The sequence below is a fragment of the Saimiri boliviensis genome, chromosome 11, assembly GCF_048565385.1.
Source record: "Saimiri boliviensis isolate mSaiBol1 chromosome 11, mSaiBol1.pri, whole genome shotgun sequence".
Classification (NCBI taxonomy): domain Eukaryota; kingdom Metazoa; phylum Chordata; class Mammalia; order Primates; family Cebidae; genus Saimiri; species Saimiri boliviensis.
Window position 1 is genome coordinate 84,392,963 of NC_133459.1, and position 18,195 is coordinate 84,411,157.

The 18,195-nt window shown below is 44.1% G+C and overlaps 1 long non-coding RNA gene across 2 annotated transcripts in view; it reads right to left on the bottom strand.

Moving 5' to 3' along the window:
• Window positions 1–6,209: 6,209 nt before the first annotated feature.
• The window catches only part of LOC141580292 (uncharacterized), a 33,187-nt gene continuing 21,201 nt past the window's right edge, over window positions 6,210–18,195 (bottom strand). The window contains exon 3 of one of the 2 annotated variants that reach the window (XR_012512475.1): window positions 6,210–12,067. This is a non-coding gene — a long non-coding RNA (uncharacterized LOC141580292). Of the gene's footprint in view, window positions 12,068–16,214; window positions 17,227–18,195 lie in introns of those variants that run through there. The other variant, XR_012512476.1, reaches the window with a different exon arrangement.

Genomic DNA, 18,195 nt, shown 5'->3' on the forward strand with positions numbered 1-18,195 from the left:
AGGCGGGCGGATCACGAGGTCGAGAGATCGAGACCATCCTGGTCAACATGGTGAAACCCCATCTCTACTAAAAATACAAAAAATTAGCTGGGCATGGTGGTGCGTGCCTGTAATCCTAGCTACTCAGGAGGCTGAGGCAGGAGAATTGCCTGAACCCAGGAGGCGGAGGTTGCGGTGAGCCGAGATCGCGCCATTGCACTCCAGCCTGGGCAACAAGAGCGAAACTCCGTCTCAAAAAAAAAAAAAAAAGAAAATGAGGGTTCCTTAGAGTTCTACCCAAATCACGAGAACACAATCTCCCTTGCCACCTTCTTTGCATGGCTACATGCACATACGCAAACACATACACCGAAACCAGAACTCAGGGCTTCCCCCTTAAGTCCCCTTCCTCTCTCCGCAGGTATTTCTGAAATGGGAACTCCAAGTAGGCCCATGCAACACTGTCAGCTGCAGGGGCCCACAGCAGACAGCATGTTCTTCTGCTTGCCTCCCACACCATTTTTTGTGAACAGCTGTCATCAGCCTCACCCCCTCCCAAGTCTCAGAGACTCACTTGAAAATAATTCCTTTAGTTTCTTCCAAACAAAGAGACCAAGTTGGGAAGGAGATCTATAACATGTATCCCATTCATCACTCCTCCCACTTCTTCTCCTTCTGCCTTTCTTTCTCCTCCTCTCAACCTGGCCCTCAACCATAATTCTTCTCTCCTTCCTGAGTTACAGAGCTGAAGTTTCCCTGGCACATCAAGGGATGCAAAGAGTTACAAATGGCAGTGGGAGAAAGGGCCTTTAATACATCTTTCAGCAGTGCCGACCTGCAGCCAGAATTTAGCAGCCCTTCCTCTGTTCTAGTGCCATTGATCACCAAAGCAACAAGAAATATCTGAACTAGAGGGAGCCACTCCAGTTTATCTGATTTCTGTGTTGCTATCGTTCACCAAACATCCTAATATAAATCAGGCACTATGTAATGCGGATGTCCTAAGATCAACACAACTTTTTTCTTCTTACTATTACTACCTTAGTTCAGACCACCAACACCCCCTCTCACCTAAATTACCTCAATGCCTCCATTTTCCCCAACCCCAACATATTCTCTATATTATTCCCAGAAGAATTTGTCCAACAAAACATTTGATGGAGTCAATGTTGTAAAGAAAAGTGAGTTCTCTTTTTAAATCTTTAATACATTCCCTCAGAACTCACAGCAAAGTCCCAACATGGTAAAGCTTACAAGACCCTTTGTGGTCTACCTCCTGCTCACTTTCTCAGGCTCATCTTTTGTCCCTGGTCTCCCTGGAGATCTCCAGAGATGCCCCCTTCTCTCTACTCATGCTTCTCACAATTACAGGAATATTCTCTTTTCATCCCTTCATCTGTTCATTCTCATTAGTCTTCAAAGTCTCAGCCTAGACATGAATTCCTCTAGGAAGCGTCCTCTGACTCACGGCTGGTTAGAGTCCCTCCAGGAGTTGACACCTTTGGAAGTATCTAATCAGCCCATGAGCCAACGTCTTTCTTCAAGAACTGAGCCCCACTTGCCCACTCCCCCAATTTACAGTCACTGGCCCCAGAGCCATGTTTCTACTATGACCCTGCCCATTAAACCTTCATTGAAAGAGACCAACTAGATTCCCCTTCCCAAGAATTTGGCACAGGGACAAGCCATCCAGCCTCCTGGTCAGGCTTCAACATGTAAATCCAGGAAGGAGCTGTGGGGTGCTCATATCCCTCTGTGAGGACAAAGAAGCAGGAGCCCAGTCTGCAGAGAAAAGAAGAGTGCAGCCCACCAGCAGAGAAGGACTACTTCTGGGCTCCCAATGGCGCTCCAGTTCCTGGTTCTGTCATAGTGCTATTCTGACATACTGCTACATTTATATTTTTTAAAATCCTCTCTTTTGTTTAAGAGAGCTCAGTTATTTTTTGTTTCTCTAAGCCAAAATCTTAACTAACACATCCTTCCTGTGCTCATTTACCACATGCCTCAATGGCCCGTTCACTAGTCTGTATCTTTCATTGGAAGTTGTAACCTCCTTAAGGACATAGATTATGTTTTATTCAGTATTATTCTATCTCAAGCACAGTGTTTGGCACATCATAGGTATCAAAAATTGTTATTGAATCAAGGTCAGAGTGAATCCTTATTGCATGCTGATTATGTACCAGGCACTGTTGTATTCACTCATTCAATTCTCACAAGAAGAAGAGGTAATTACTGTTTTTTAATACCTACTTCACAGATCAGGAAATTAAGGTGCAGAAAAGTTACTAGCCCAAGACCACAAAACTAGCAAGTGGCATTTAAGTCTATGTAATTTAAGTGGGATTTAAGATAAGCTGGGAATTAAGTCTATTCATTCTGACTGGAGACCATGCTCTTAAGAAGGCCTTGCCCTGCTTAACAGAAATAAGGAAGAAGGAAGACAGGACACAGTGCCTTTCCCTGAGTAGCTTACAGCACTGTTTTCTCTTTCCTATGGTTTGTCATGGTTTCGTGACATCCATTTGGTACTGTATCTTATGTGGTCATGTCTGATATCTGTACTCCTCTTCTGTGTTGTTCTATTTATCCTACAAAAATGTCTCATCTTCCTAGCTATATTGAAAGCTCTTTCTTTGAGGTCAAGGACTGAGACTTACATGTCTCACTAATGTCCTTACATTGGTTAAAATGCTTTTATTTGCAAATAACAGAAACTCCAACTAAGACTGATTCAGACAATCAAGAGATATGATTGATGTTTGCACTGAACGGTCCAAAGGTAGATTTAGCTTTAGGTAAGACTTCACATCACCAAGCACCTTGTTTCCTTTCTTCCTCCATCTCTGCCTTCGTCCTAAAGATGGCTTGTGGAGTGGTCCTCCAAAAATATCTGCCAACAGCAATCAAGACTCTTCCTTACTCTTATCTGGCATAAAAGAAAGAGGGCAGCCGGGCACGGTGGCTCACGCCTGTAATCCCAACACTTTGGGAGGCCGAGGCGGGTGGATCACGAGGTCAAGAGATCGAGACCATCCTGGTCAACATAGTGAAACTCCGTCTCTACTAAAAATTCAAAAAATTAGCTGGGCATGGTGGTGAGTGCCTGTAATTCCAGCTACTTAGGAGGCTGAGGCAGGAGAATTGCCTGAACCCAGGAGGCGGAGGTTGCAGTGAGCCAAGATTGCGCCATTGCACTCCAGCCTGGGTAACAAGAGCGAAACTCCGTCTCAAAAAAAAAAAAAAAAAAAGAAAGAAAGAGGGCATTTGTTTTTATATTCCTAGAAAATTATTATGATTTACTTTAAAGAATGTGCCCAGTAATTACTGAATCAATCACTATGACTCTGTGTGTGTGTGTGTGTGTGTGAGAGAGAGAGAGAGAGAGACAGAGAGAGAGACAGAGACAGAGACAGAGACGGAGACAGAGAGATGAGTTCATCAGTTTAGTCCAAGACACCTACTGGACCACATAGAATGTGCTCATAGAATATTGCGTTGTGTCCAAACCAAAATGGGAGTGTTTGAGAAGTGAGACATAGAACCTCAGGACTGGCAGAGGCTTTGAAAGTTGGTCAGTACCGTCTCTCTTATAATGCTTCTTACTCCTAGAATAATCCTTTCCTTTGAACAATTCAGTCTTTTAGCATACTGATACTGAATCTAGACCCTAGTGGTGGATCCCACTCTCTGGCCCAAGTTCACCTAGAATAAGCCTAATCTGTCTTCTCCATGTCTTCTCTCCTAACCTGCTTTCCTTCAGCTGTTCCAAGTGGCAGGGTTTCAACTGTTTCACCACCTGCTTGTTGCTCAGGAGAGCCCTGATGTTGGGAAAACTGGGAGCCCCCAACAGATTGAGCTTCCTTGATGACCCCTGCCCACCCCCCACTGCTCTGGGCCCAGTTCATGTAAAAAGCAGGGACAGTTGTTTCTCACTGTGGTGGCCCATGAGGCCCTGTCTGAGGCTGCTGATATTCCTACTGCAACACATCAGGGTTGGCAAGTGTGGAGCTTTTAGAAGCACATCTATGAGTATTTTTCCCTCTGACTCGATTTTCTGCTCTCTGGAGAAAAGGGAATGCAACCGCAGTCCTTTCTTTTGTTGATACCCTGGAACAGATAGAAATGTCTAGCTGTTGCAGCGAGTAATCTAAGGAAAGAAAGCCTTTTGTGGCTTCAGAAGCCATTTGCAGAGGGCATGAGTGTTAACACATACTGCTTAGATTCAAAAGCCCAATCTGGTCCTCAATTAGCTTCTCAGGATTGTTTCTCCTCCCATGAGCGTTTCCTTGGCTGCAGTTGGAAAGCAGAGAGAAAGTAAAAGCATGGCCTCAGAGTGCAGTGCAGTACAGGGAAAGCAAAGTTAATCAGGAGAGAGGGCAGCTGTGTGCTGTGCCTCAGGGCTGCTATGATTTGCCAATGACATTCTGTTGCTGGAAGCTGAACTTATTTTGGGTTCCAAAGCAGGCAAGAAGAGGAAAGAATGGGAGTTACCAGACTAAAGGAGACAGCAGAGGAGGTGTGTTTTGTTTGAAGCACCCTCTCTCTTTTGCTTTTTAAAAACTGGAATATAACTGTTGAACAGGAGGCAGGGCTCCTCCAGTTTCATAACGTGGAAAGCAACGAGATGGGGCCTTCCCTCTTGGTCCTGAGTATATTCAGCTTATTGGCTTTTTGGAAGGGAAAACTGAGGCATTTTGCACCACTCAGCCTGCTGCTTAGCATTCTGTCTTGAAGCAAACAGTGTCAGGGCTCTGGATGGCATCACGCTGCTTAGGAAGTTCTAGCGTCCAAACACAGGCCTCCTTCACTTAAGGTAGAAAACTGGATTGTGTTTGTGTGTGTGTGTGTGAGAGTGTGTGTGTGTGTGTGTATGTGTGTGTGTGTGTGTGTGTGTGTGTGTCTGGGGTGGCAGGGGTGGGGGTTGGTGATACTGTTCCCATGACCACCATTTTACTGTGTTTGACGCCGCCTCCCAGAGCCTTCACTCACTGTTCTGGAACTGCCCATTTCTCCCTCTTTGCCCTCTGTTTCATTAAGCATCCTAGCAGCTGAACTATATTTTCTAATTATTAGGTTGATACAAAAGTAATTGCAGTTTTTGCCATTACTTTTAATTTTTCTCTTCATAAAACTGTACAATCTCAGAAGGGAGGAGCTAACACTTTGAGCACTCTCCACGGACTAGGCCTAGGGGCAGGTAGTTTCACATCCACTTCTGTGAGATATTTACACCTACCTATATGTTACAGACGAGGAAAGTTCAAGTTGTTCACCCAAGACCCCAGAGCAAATAGGTGTAGAGCCAGATCCTTACCCAGCCTCCAGGGCCCCTCTCTCTGCTACACCAGCAGGCGTTATCTCATATTTGTTACATTCTCTTCAGCCTGGGTTCGGAGTAATAGTCACTGATTTTTTAACAGTGCTTTTACTTTTTAATTTTTTTTAGAGATGGGGTCTCACTCTGTGGTGCAGGCTGGAGTGCAGTGGTACGATCATAGCTAATTGCAGCCTCAAATCCCCCTGGACTCAGGCAGTGCTTCCTTCCACCTCAGCCTCCCAAAGAGCGAGAAGTACAGGCGCACACCACCACACCCAGTTAATTTATTTTTATTTGTGTTTCTGGTATTCTTGTTCACTTGGTTACATTTGTATAAAGTTCTGATTGCCAGTTGCTCAGATAACAAGTGACAAGGCAGAATTATTTAAAGCATTAAAGTTCCTTAAATCTGAGGCTAAATCTTGAATACATTATTGAATTTTTTTTTTTTTTTTTTTTTTTTTTTTTTTTTTTGAGAGGAAGTTTCGCTCTTGTTACCCAGGCTGGAGTGCAATGGCGCAATCTTGGCTCACCGCAACCTCCGCCTCCTGGGTTCAGGCAATTCTCCTGCCTCAGCCTCCTGAGTAGCTGGGATTACAGGCACACACCACCACGCCCAGCTAGTTTTTTGTATTTTTAGTAGAGACGGGGTTTCACCATGTTGACCAGGATGGTCTCGATCTCTCGACCTCGTGATCCACCCACCTCGGCCTCCCAAAGTGCTGGGATTACAGGCTTGAGCCACCGTGCCTGGCAGACCAGCTAATTTTTTGTATTTTTTGTATTTTTTTTTTTTTTTTTGAGACGGAGTTTCACTCTTGTTTCCCAGGCTGGAGTGCAATGGCGCGATCTCGGCTCACTGCAACCTCCGCCTCCCGGGTTCAGGCAATTCTCCTGCCTCAGCCTCCTGAGTAGCTGGGATTACAGGCATGCGCCACCATGCCCAGCTAATTTTTTGTATTTTTAGTAGAGACGGGGTTTCACCATGTTGACCAGGATGGTCTCGATCTCTCAACCTCGTGATCCACCCACCTCGGCCTCCCAAAGTGCTGGGATTACAGGCTTGAGCCACTGTGCCCGACCCTGAATTCTTTAATATTCTGATGGCAAACAGATTGATAGCTGCACATTTGGCATGCTTTGTTTTTGGATTTTACTTTTCATTACAGATTTATTTGGCAATGTATAGTAAATTTTGTAAACTTGCGTCAAGTTTATGAATAAAGAACCATTTAAAAATTAAAAAACAAACAAACAAAAAATCCCACATCTCTCCATCGCCCAGGCTGGTCTCCAGCTCCTGGCTTCAAGCAGTCCTCAGCCTCCCAAGTAGCTGAGATTACAGGCACAAACCACCTTACCAGCTCACTGCCTATAACTTCATGTTTACCATGCCTATCTGAAATCTGATTTGTAATTAACTAAGAGTATTTATAAATGGAAGAGCATGAGAAATAATTTTTACAATGTCTGTCTTAGACAGTTCAAGCTACTATAACAGAATACCACATGCCATACACTGGGTGGCTTAAACAATGAACTTTTTTCTCACAGTTCTGGAGGCTGGGAAGTCTAAGATCAGTCGCTGGCAGCAAGTGAGCAAGTGTCTTGGGAGGGCTCTCTTTCTGGTTTGCAGATGGCCACCTTCTCATCATATCCTCACACGGCAGAGGTAGGTGGGGGCCAGCTCTTGCATCTCTACTTAGAAAGGCACTGATCCCATTCATGAGGGCTTGACTCTCATGACATAATTACCTCCCAAAAGCCCTACCTCCTAATATTAGGTTTTAACATATCAATTAGGGGAAGATACAGACAGTCCATAGCAATGTCTAATGATATCTTATACCTCATTGCACATTATTTACTTCTCTAGATAAATTTTTATTCAGTACTCATGATTTCTACAAAGCTAGTGTATTTCCAGTACCATAGATAAAGATAAACTTCCATCTCCAATCTATTCTCTCTCTCTCTCTCTCTCTCTCTCTCTCTGTGTGTGTGTGTGTGTGTGTGTGTGTGTGTGTAGCTAGAATTTTAAAAGCAGTGATTATCGGCTATGCTAGGGGCTTCACCTTGATGTTGCCTCAGGAAAGCACTGCTGCTCCACAGCAGTTGTGGAAGCTCAGATGATTCTGACGTGCTTAAGGTCACATAGCTAGCAAGAGGCCACACTGAGGCACAGACCAGGCCTGATTTCAAAGTCATGTTCTTAACCACTGCACATACTGCTGCCTCATTTCTCACAACAGTGTCAACAGCTTCTTAAGAAGAAAGAGACTAAGAAGGGTCAAAGATAAAGGATAGCTTAACAAATAGAAGAGGTTGACAGGCAGTATTTTTAAGATTGGGTGAGTATAGAAAAACATTTCCCACATGTAAAACTATAAAACTACTTTCTGCATATTAAGCCTTGTACAAATAGTTTTGTGACAGCAGTGACTGACAGAAAACACATTAGCATGGAGAACAGCCAGCAAGTTAATAATCTGAATTTTAAAGAGGCTTTTTTTTCTAACAGATCAGAATCGTTTTATAAATTTTTAAGAAATGTTAATAGGTGTCTGACAGGAACGATTAAAGGGGAACTATTTAGTATTGCAAAATGAGTTAAACCTCTAAAATGGCTCACGCCTGTAATCCCAACACTTTGGGAGGCTGAGGCGGGTGGATCACGAGGTCAAGAGATCGAGACCATCCTGGTCAACATGGTGAAACCCCGTCTCTACTAAAAATACAAAAAATTAGCTGGGCATGGTGGCGTGTGCCTGTAATCACAGCTACTCAGGAGGCTGAGGCAGGAGAATTGCCTGAACCCAGGAGGCGGAGGTTGCAGTGAGCCGAGATCGCGCCATTGCACTCCAGCCTGGGTAACAAGAGCTAAACTCCGTCTAAAAAAAAAAAAAAAAAAAAAACCTCTAAAATGTCTCCATGCAATTATGGGTAGAAGTAAAACTGCTAAAACTGGAGTCATAAATTGGGAAATTTCCACTTCCAAAAAGAAAGGGAAAAATCTGAAAGTTATCCTTCTACAGATAAAATGCTCTTAATGGGGATGGGCCTGGAAGGCAGGGATCTAAGCCTTAAGGGTAGGCGTTGAAGGGCTGTGCAGCCTGAACCTCCTCACAGGCACTGTGGTCTGGCAGAAAGAAGGGAATAGGATCGTGACTGGCTACCGTATCTTCCTCTTTTTCTTTCTCCTCCCCTGACTCCAGCTGTTTTCTTCCTTCTAGACATGCAATTTCTGTTGAGCACATTCACTACTTCTTACAAGTGTGATGGCTTCATCATCATATCCTTAATACTGTTTTCCAAAATCAATACCTCTTCAATGCAGTGCTTTTGAAATCATAGTTCTGCACTAAAATGTACTCATAATGGTACATACTTGATAACAACTTCACCCACCAGGGAACTATTATAAAGTGGGCTTGAGAAAATGGTTATAACACAGGGCGTCCATTTTCTTCATCTGCAGCTAATTCTATGGTGTAGAAATACCGAAATACCGCTGACACCAAGAACGTCATTCTGTAATTTAGAACAGAAAAGCTGGGTGCAGTGGTTCACGCCTGTAATCCCAGCACTTTGGGAGGCCAAGATGGGTGGATCATGAGGTCAGGAGTTCGAGACCAGTCTGGTCAAGATGGTGAAACCCTGTCTCTATTAAAAATACAAAAATTAGCTGGGCATGCTGGTGGGTGCCTGTAATCCCAGCTACTCAGGAGACTGAAGCAAGAGAATCACTTGAAACCGGGAGGCGAAGATTGCAGCGAGCCAAAATCATGCCACTGCACTCTAGCCTGAGTGACAGACCAAGACTCAATCTCAAAAAAAAAAAAAATTGTCAACTATCCATATGTCTTAGGAAAGCACTTAAAATAGTGTACTCTCTATCTTTAGGAGAAGCATAGGTTTTATCCACAGTTCTGAACTCACTGGGAGGGGCAAAAATTGCAGATGTTTGTTAAATGTCATAATTTTTCTTTCCTCAAATGGTTATTTTTCACGGAGGTGAATTTACTCAAATATTTGATGGAAAAGGAAACTGGGGTATTACAGGAGTGACAGTTTGAAGGCGTTGGGGAACTGGAGGGCTTTGAATTTAACTCTAGTAAAATAAACGCCATGGTGGTTGATTGACAGAGTGTTTAAAACCCTCTCATATTGATCACCTCTTGCTGTCCTCTTCCAGATACCTCTCTGAAGACAGAGCTTGTCCAATTTTGGACGGATGGTTTAATGCATTATGAACTAGCTACATAGCAGGAAGCCATTAAAAAGGAAGACGCAGGTAAGCAGTTTTCATGCCTTTTTAAAGCAGCTAAAAATCTTCGGTGGAACCAAAAATCACAGAGGAAAGTAAAGAGAAGAGCTTTGCCATAATCCAGGAGAGGAACCTGAAACACCGTCCACATGTTTTCTTGGGTGCTATGGGCCAGACACTTCCATATTCCAAGTTCTAGGGAGAACAGTTTAAAAACCATATTATACGGGGCCGGGCGCGGTGGCTCAAGCCTGTAATCCCAGCACTTTGGGAGGCCGAGGCGGGTGGATCACAAGGTCAAGAGATCGAGACCATCCTGGTCAACATGGTGAAACCCCGTCTCTACTAAAAATACAAAAATTAGCTGGGCATGGTGGCGCACGCCTGTAGTCCCAGCTACTAGGGAGGCTGAGGCAGGAGAATTGCTTGAACCCAGGGGGCGGAGGTTGCGGTGAGCCGAGATCATGCCATTGCACTCCAGCCTGGGTAACAAGAGCGAAACCCCGTCTCAAAAAAAAAAAAAAAAACCATATTGTACATCAACATGCAATTGATGGTTTTCTTTAGATGATGAGATTAAAGGTAATTTTCTTTCTTTCATTTTTTTTCTCTCTGTCTACAAAAATGTGTTTTTTTAAAAGCGGAAAACAACACTTACTTTTTTCAAGACACATATATAAGGAAACCGAAAAAAGTAAAGAACTCAGGTTTCTGACTCTTAGTAGGGAACAAGTAAGTGACAAAATCAAGTGACCCTTGTTGGGCCATGTGAGAACAGAGGACTGAAGGGGATAGATATTTGGTCTTTCCTAATTTAAAGGCTCATATTTACTTTTTCTTCACCTGGAGCTAGCAGGGATACACAGATGTTTATTTTAACTCTGCCCTACATGCCCTGTAATAGCTCCCAGCAGATACAGTGGTCAGATATGCTCTCCCACTGTTTAAGATCCAAGAACAAGTATGACTTCATTTTGGGAACTCAAGGGCTCTTGTTACATAACTTTATGGGCACTGAGGGTGGTCACTTTTGAGAGAATGATGTAAATTACCTGCAGCATTTCTACCTGAAACCTGTTCTGCCCTTTCTTTTGCTAACATGCCATCATCACCTTTTAAACTCTGAATCTCTGCCAACTCCTTTGTTCAACTGCTCCCTTATTCCAGTGCTGTTTCCTCAGGTAGTTTTCCAGTCTTTCCGATTTCTCAGCAGGCTACAGCCAGACTACATCTATCAGTTGATGGTTTACATTGACAGTGAGGGCAAAAAGTCTGTGTGATGGGATTATCTCAAAGCAAATAACCCACTAGTTATCAGAGTACCTCCTTTGGGGCTGGTAGGTGGCTCATGCCTATAATCCCAGCACTTTGGGAGGCAGGGGTGGGCGGATCACCTGCGGTCGGGTGTTCAAGACCAGCCTGACCAACATGGAGAAACCCCATATCTACTAAAAATAAAAAATTAGCTGGGCATGGTGGTGCATGCCTATGATCCCAGCTACTCAGGAGGCTGAAGCAGGAGAATTGCTTGAACCCGGGAGGCAGAAGTTGACCGGAGCCGAGATCGCGCCATTGCACTACAGTCTGGGCAACCAGAGCGAAACCCCATCTCAAAAAAAAAAAAAAGTACCTGCTTTGAAGTCAAGCAGTCAGACAAAAGTCCCTGCTCTGCCGTTTCTATGCTGCATGACTTCTGCCAGATTACTTACTTTCTCTAAGACTCACATTTTTTCATTTAAAAAATAAGAATAAACCGGGCGCGGTAGCTCACGCCTGTAATCCCAGCACTTTGGGAGGCCGAGGCGGGTGGATCACGAGGTCAAGAGATCGAGACCATCCTGGTCAACATGGTGAAACCCCGTCTCTACTAAAAATACAAAAATTAGCTGGGCATGGTGGCGCATGCTTGTAGTCCCAGCTACTCGGGAGGCTGAGGCAGGAGAATTGCCTGAACCCAGGAGACGGAGGTTGCGGTGAGCCGAGATCGCGCCGTTGCACTCCAGCCTGGGTAACAAGAGTGAAACTCCATCTCCAAAAATAAATAAATAAATAATAAGAATAATAAATAAAACCTGCCTCACAGTGTTGTGTCACAGGCTTCCTGTAAAAATTAAATGAAATCATTTATGTAGAACACTTGTCACAACTCATGGCATATTTTTTAAGAACTCAAATGATAGCTATTTGTTATTATTATATGCTTAGTATTTTGATTCTAGATTCTGGCAAGGGAGGTGATGACAGTAGGAGGAAAAGATCATGGACTTGTGGGAGACCTCAGTTCTACTTGCTCAACCTCATGCTGTAAAGTGAAGCTACTGTACTAGATGAGGATCTCACCAGACAGGGTCCCAGTAAGACACAGATGGTGAATTTAATGGGTGAATTAAAAGGAGTTTAATCAAGGGATTACTCACAGAGGTGTGGACAGGGTTAAGGGAAACCATGAAGCATCCAGGGATTCACATCAGCAAGGAGCCATTGCCACTCTCGATCCCCACCTGAAAGGAACGAGGGTAGGAAATGGTGTTGCCAGAAGCTGGTGACAGTTGGAGCCCTGGAAAAAAAGCCAGCCCAAAAGAGCTGTGGTTACAGAGGAATTCAGACACTACAAAAACCCTAGCCTAGCAGGAAAAAGCAAAGGAATATATTTCAGATTTCTCTCTCCTCTCACTGCTGGTATCTTGCTAGTTAAATCCATCAGAAAACCATGGTATGTGGAAGTCAGCGTGCTGCACAGAGCAGGGCAGAGAAGGGAGAGAGAGCAGGCACAGTGAGTAACCAGCCTGGCAGTTATGATTCTGAAAGTCTCAGGAAGTCTGCTGCATTGGCCTGGTCAACCTGACCTGAAGGAATGTGTTCAGTAGGTGCAGTGGCTCAGCAATAGATGCCCTACTCCTCCCAGGAAAAGTGGGAGCCCAAATTACTGATCTTAGAGTTGGGAAATGGAGATCCCAGATATCCCTTAGGATGGGAACTATGACACTAAGAATGATCTGAAAAGCAGCTTCAAAAAAGCAAAAACCTATAACTACAAACCAGACAGATGATACAACAGAGGTGTAAGGCTGAAGGAGCTGAGTAGAGTCAGAGTTCTGGGAAAAGCATAATGCAGAGCCCTCAAGTAACTAATGACTGATGATGATGTTTGGAATACAAGTATAGGGCTGGGACTGGGGACTTTCTGAGATACTAAGGTCATTCATCAGAGCTCCTCCAAGGCCTCTGTGGTTCAGGAATAGAATGGTATGCAATTCATTTGCTCCTTAATTAATTCAACAAGTATGTATTTTAAAATATATATATTAAGATGGGGGTTGGGGTCTCACTATGTTGCCCAGGCTGCACTTGAACTCCTAGGCTCAAGCAATCCTCCCACCTCAGCCTCCTGAGCAGCTGGGATTTTAGGTGTGTATTGCCATGCCTGGCTCCAACAAGTATGTACTGAATTATCTTGTCTGTGCTAGGCAGTGGGCCAGGTGCTAAGACTAGAACAATAAAAAACACACAAACCCTATCCTGAAGGAGCTCAACTAGATGATTCCTCGAACAAAGTCAACAGCTAATCACAACACAGTATGCACGATGAGAGGTCCTGAGGGATCACAGAAGTGAGACATGACACTAGTCTGGGTGGGTAAGGACAGCTTCCCAAGGAGGGTACCTCTATGCTGACCCTGACTGCTCAATTAGCCAGAGAGGACAGGGTCAGAGAGGGAGATGGGAGCAGCTGGAGAAGGCTCCATGTATTTAGAAGACTGCCAACAGTTCAGTAGATTAAGTGGGGAGTGATGAAAGCTGAGGCTGAAGGGGTAGGCAGAGGCAGATCCTTATAAGCATTATTTGTCAGGGTGAAGACACAAGTCAATGGACAGGGGAGTGACACGATCAGATTTGAATTTAGAAAAATCATTCTGATTTCAATGTAAAGAACAGAGCAAGGGAGGCTGGGCACATGAGACAGGGAGACCAGTCAAAAGGATGCTTCAACTATATGAGAGAGAAACCATGATGTTTAGGGATGCCTGAACCAGGGAGTACCAGTGCACATGAGAGAACAGACTCAGACACATTTAGGGGAAGACCTGGCCAGACTAGGTGACTGTCAGGACATCAGGATGAGAAAGAGGGAGACCTCTAGCTTGGTCGCTGGGAGACTGCTTACGCCAGTCACTGAGAGTCAAGCCACAGATGAATGAGGCACAGGTGGGTGGAGGGCAATGTTGGAACAGTTTGATAAAGATGTCTGTCCCTTTTTGGTGAGTCAGCATGCTTCGTATGACTGAGAATAAATCATTAAATAGATTACACTTCATGCTATATTTTGAAGGTTTGTATTACCACAAAATTCATGTTGAAATGTAATCCCCCATGCAAAAATGACTGACATTATTAAGAGGTGGGATCTTTAGGAGGTGTTTAGATCATGTGGGTGGAGCCTTCGTGAATGGGATTAGGCCCTTTATGAAAGAGGCCCAAGGGAGTTTGTTGGCCCCTTCCACCATGTAAGAATACAATGAGAAGGTGCCATCTATAAAGAAGTGGGCCCTCATCAGACACAAAATCTAGATCTTGTGCCTTGATCTTGGACTTCTCAGCCTCCGGAATTGTGAGAAATAAATTTCTGTTGTTTATAAGCCACCTAGTTTATGGTATTTTTGTCATATAGCCAGAAAATACTAAGGTACTTCATAAATGGGTTAATGGTATTGCTGGGCTGGGGTGGGGAGAGTGTCCCCATCCTACACCATTGGGAAAACAGTGAATTAAATGAAGCTGAACAGTTTTTCTTATCTCAGAACTTCTCAGAGTGATTAATAGCCTAGGGCCTTTGATGTCCTAAACAGGATATCATTTGCTGTATTTATCAAATCTCTTTTATCCTCACTCCTCCACACCACCACACAATACCTATTTATATCCCTTGTAAATGCATTTCTCAGAACGGTGTTACTGAAAGTGTAGTGCAAAGACCAGCTCCAGTTTTTAAACTATTACAAGATAAGTGCAGAAGTTGAGACTGTTCAGAAAATTTTAATAGCAATTGGTGTCTTTAAATCTAATAAAAAATGTAGGTTTGTATTTTGTATGCCTGCTTTTTGTCTTATTTTTCTAGTGATTTATTTCTTTGTACTTCACAAAAATGTCAGTTAGCAATGGCCACACACGCACACACACACACACACACACACAAATCCAAAGCTGGTCCTTCACCACTGGTAGTTTGAATGTCTCAGAAGACCCTATGGAAACATGCTAGCTTCGTGGCTTTCAAACATGGCTCTACCTGATTGCATATCCTGAGGAACTTGGAAAGTACAGACCCTGGGTCCCACCCTGGAGAGTATGACGTAATTCATCTGGGAAGCAGCCTGGCACTGGGATTTGGAAAGATCCTTGGATGATTCTAATGTGTACCCAGGTTGAGAATCTGTAGCTCAAGGGAAAGCTCAGGTTGCAGGGTGTTCTTGTTTGTACCATCACACACCTAAATGAGGATCAAGGGGGAGCTGGGAGGTGGGGGGTGGGCCCTCGCTGCACAGAGGGATCGCCAGGACTCTTTAAAATGGACTTATGCCTGGGCCTCTCCTAAGCCAATGAGATCAGAATCTTTGCTCATAGTTTCTGGGCACTGGTATTTTAAAGAAACAATTCTAGATCATTCCTAAGGCAGCCAGTGTTGAGAAAGATTGGATTAGGAAGTCTAGTTGCAGATGGGACAGTGTGAAAGTCATCACAATCAAAATGGAGTCACTGACGGTTTTTTTTTTTTTTTTTTTTTTTTTTTTTTTGAGATGGAGTTTCGCTCTTGTTCCCCAGGCTGGAGTGCAATGGCGCGATCTTGGCTCACCGCAACCTCCGCCGCCTGGGCTCAGGCAATTCTCCTGCCTCAGCCTCCTTGAGTAGCTGGGGTTACAGGCATGCGCCACCATGCCCAGCTAGTTTTTTGTATTTTTTTAGTAGAGACGGGGTTTCACCATGTTGACTAGGATGGTCTCGATCTCTCGACCTCGTGATCCACCCGCCTCAGCCTCCCAAAGTGCTGGGATTACAGGCTTGAGCCACCGCGCCCGGCTAACTGACGGTTTTTAAAAAAAAACCTTGACATATAGAGCCACGGAAGGCAATGTAGAGACGGTTCTCATGCTTGTGTGCCTGATAACAAAAAAGAGTCTGGAAAAAAACACAACCTTGCACAAAAGCCATCACAACCTTACACAAAAAATATTTCTGCAAGGACATCTGCCCAACAACTGCCTGTCCAACCTCCAACTGGCGTCATCCTTGTTACTGATCTTTGTAGCCAAGGATAATTATTTCAAAACAATTAGGTAATCCTCCTCATTTTTTCCTTTAAAAACTTTTGTCTTTCTTTACCTCCCTAAATATGTGTATGGTTTACTATGGCATGAATATTCCCATTGCAATGCTCTATTCCCAGATAAGTAGCTTGTCTTTTAGACAGTCTCTCTCTGTTATTTACGTTGACAACAGTTAAAAATGGAGAAGTCGCCGGCGCGGTGGCTCAAGCCTGTAATCCAGCACTTTGGGAGGCCGAGGCAGGTGGATCTCGAGGTCAAGAGATCGAGACCATCCTGGTCAACATGGTGAAACCATGTAAAAATACAAAAAATTAGCTGGGCATGGTGGCCCATGCCTGTAATCACAGCTACTCAGGAGGCTGAGACAGGAGAATTGCCTGAACCCAGGAGGCGGAGGTTGCGGTGAGCCGAGATCGCGCCATTGCACTCCAGCCTGGGTAACAAGAGCAAAACTCCCTCTCAAAAAAAAAAAAAAAAAAAAAAAAAAAATGGAGACGTCACCAGGCATGGTGGTTCACGCCTGTAATCCCAGCACTTTGGGAGCCTGAGGTGGGCAGATCACCTGAGGTCGGGAGTTTGAGACCTGCCTGACCAACATGGAGAAACCCTGTCTCAACTAAAAATATAAAAAAATTAGCCGGGCGTGTTGGCGCATGCCTATAATCCCCGCTACTCAGCAGGCTGAGGCAGAAGGATTGTTTGAACTGGGAGGTGGAGGTTGCGGTGAGCCGAGATCACGCCATTGCACTCCAGCCTGGGCAACAAGAGCAAAACTCCATCTCAAAAACAAAAGAAAAGAGAAGAAAAGAAAAAAAAATGGAAAAGTGAGTTCATTTCTTCCCCCAGGGCCTGGAGTCAGAAGACCTTAGGATTCCAAGTTTATACTCTTTCTGGGTCTACAAAGCCAGGCAGCCATGGCTATAGCTGGGGTGTTCCAGGTAGAGGGGGTACTCTGGGCCTCACCACAGAGACCAATGGGAGGTTGAGAGGCTCTGGCACCCAAAGTAGCCTCTGAGTTCTTGCAGCAGCCTCCTTCCTGCTCCTGGCTGATGCCATAACTTCTGGGAGGCAGCACCACTTATGTTTATTTTCCACAGAACCAAAGTAACCCCTGAGCAGCAGGTTTTCTGAGAAAAGCAAAAAGGCATGGCTCTTTATGCCTGAAGTTGTAGCCTTTGTGCAGAGCAACCACTTTCAGCCCTTGCGACAGCTGTGTTTCGGCGTGTTCCATTACTTCCTAACGCATCCTCTGAAAGAGTCCAGCTATTTATTTCCCTCAGTCGCTGAAGTGGATGCTTTTTACTTGGGGAAAGCACAAATGCATTAGGACTTTGTGCCTAAGAGGAAAAGAGAGAGGGGAAAGGGTAAACACATGTAATGTAATGACTGGCTTTGACATTTGCTGGTAGAAGTTGGGAGCAAATGATTACAGTTATTTAACAAACATTTGTAGAAGAGTGAGGGACAGGCCTGGCAGCAACTGAATATACCCATTTTGTTGCCACGCTGCTAAGTATGGTAACAGTGATTTCTCACAACAAAATTCTGAAACATACCATTGTCTTGCCTATGTGACTTTTGTATCACATCCCAGATACCCCACCAGTGTGGTAGTATTAAGAGGTGGGGTATCTGGGATGTGATCAGGCCATGAGAGCAGGTCCTCACCAGCGGGGACGGTGCCTTGCAAGAGAGGCCTGAGGGAGCTTGCTTGTCCCTCCTGCCATGTAAGGACACAGCTATTAATAGAAGGCACCAACTGTGGAGCAAAGAGAAAAACCTCATCAGACAGCAAATCTGCTAGAAACTTGATTGTGGACTTCTCAGCCTGTAGAACTGTGAGCAATACACTTTACTGTTTATAAACTCCTCGGTCTAAGGCATTTTTTGCTATAGCAACACGAATGGCCTAAGACAGTAGCCAAAATCAGTTTTACCAAATGCTACAGGACAGGAATATTTGAAATTGTCTTGAAGTACACCTTTGTATTGAAATTCTTAGTTCAAAAAAAAATCTATTTTAAACAATGTAAGACTTCAAAACCAAAGAAATGTTTAATAACAACAAAAGCTCAATAAGTAAGATGTCTTTACCCCAGAGCACTCAGCCTTAGAGAACATAAAAAGGTATCATAATTCAGTTTCTAGTTTGGAAAGCTCACAGATGATTTGGACTATGTAGATACTAGCAATTGTTTATGTCTGTTGTGTTATAAACTGTTGAAGAGTTGTAATTTTGCTATTGTTATTTTACACAACTTAATCATTTATCCAAAAACTTCAAGTACTTACAATGTGCTAGGCAT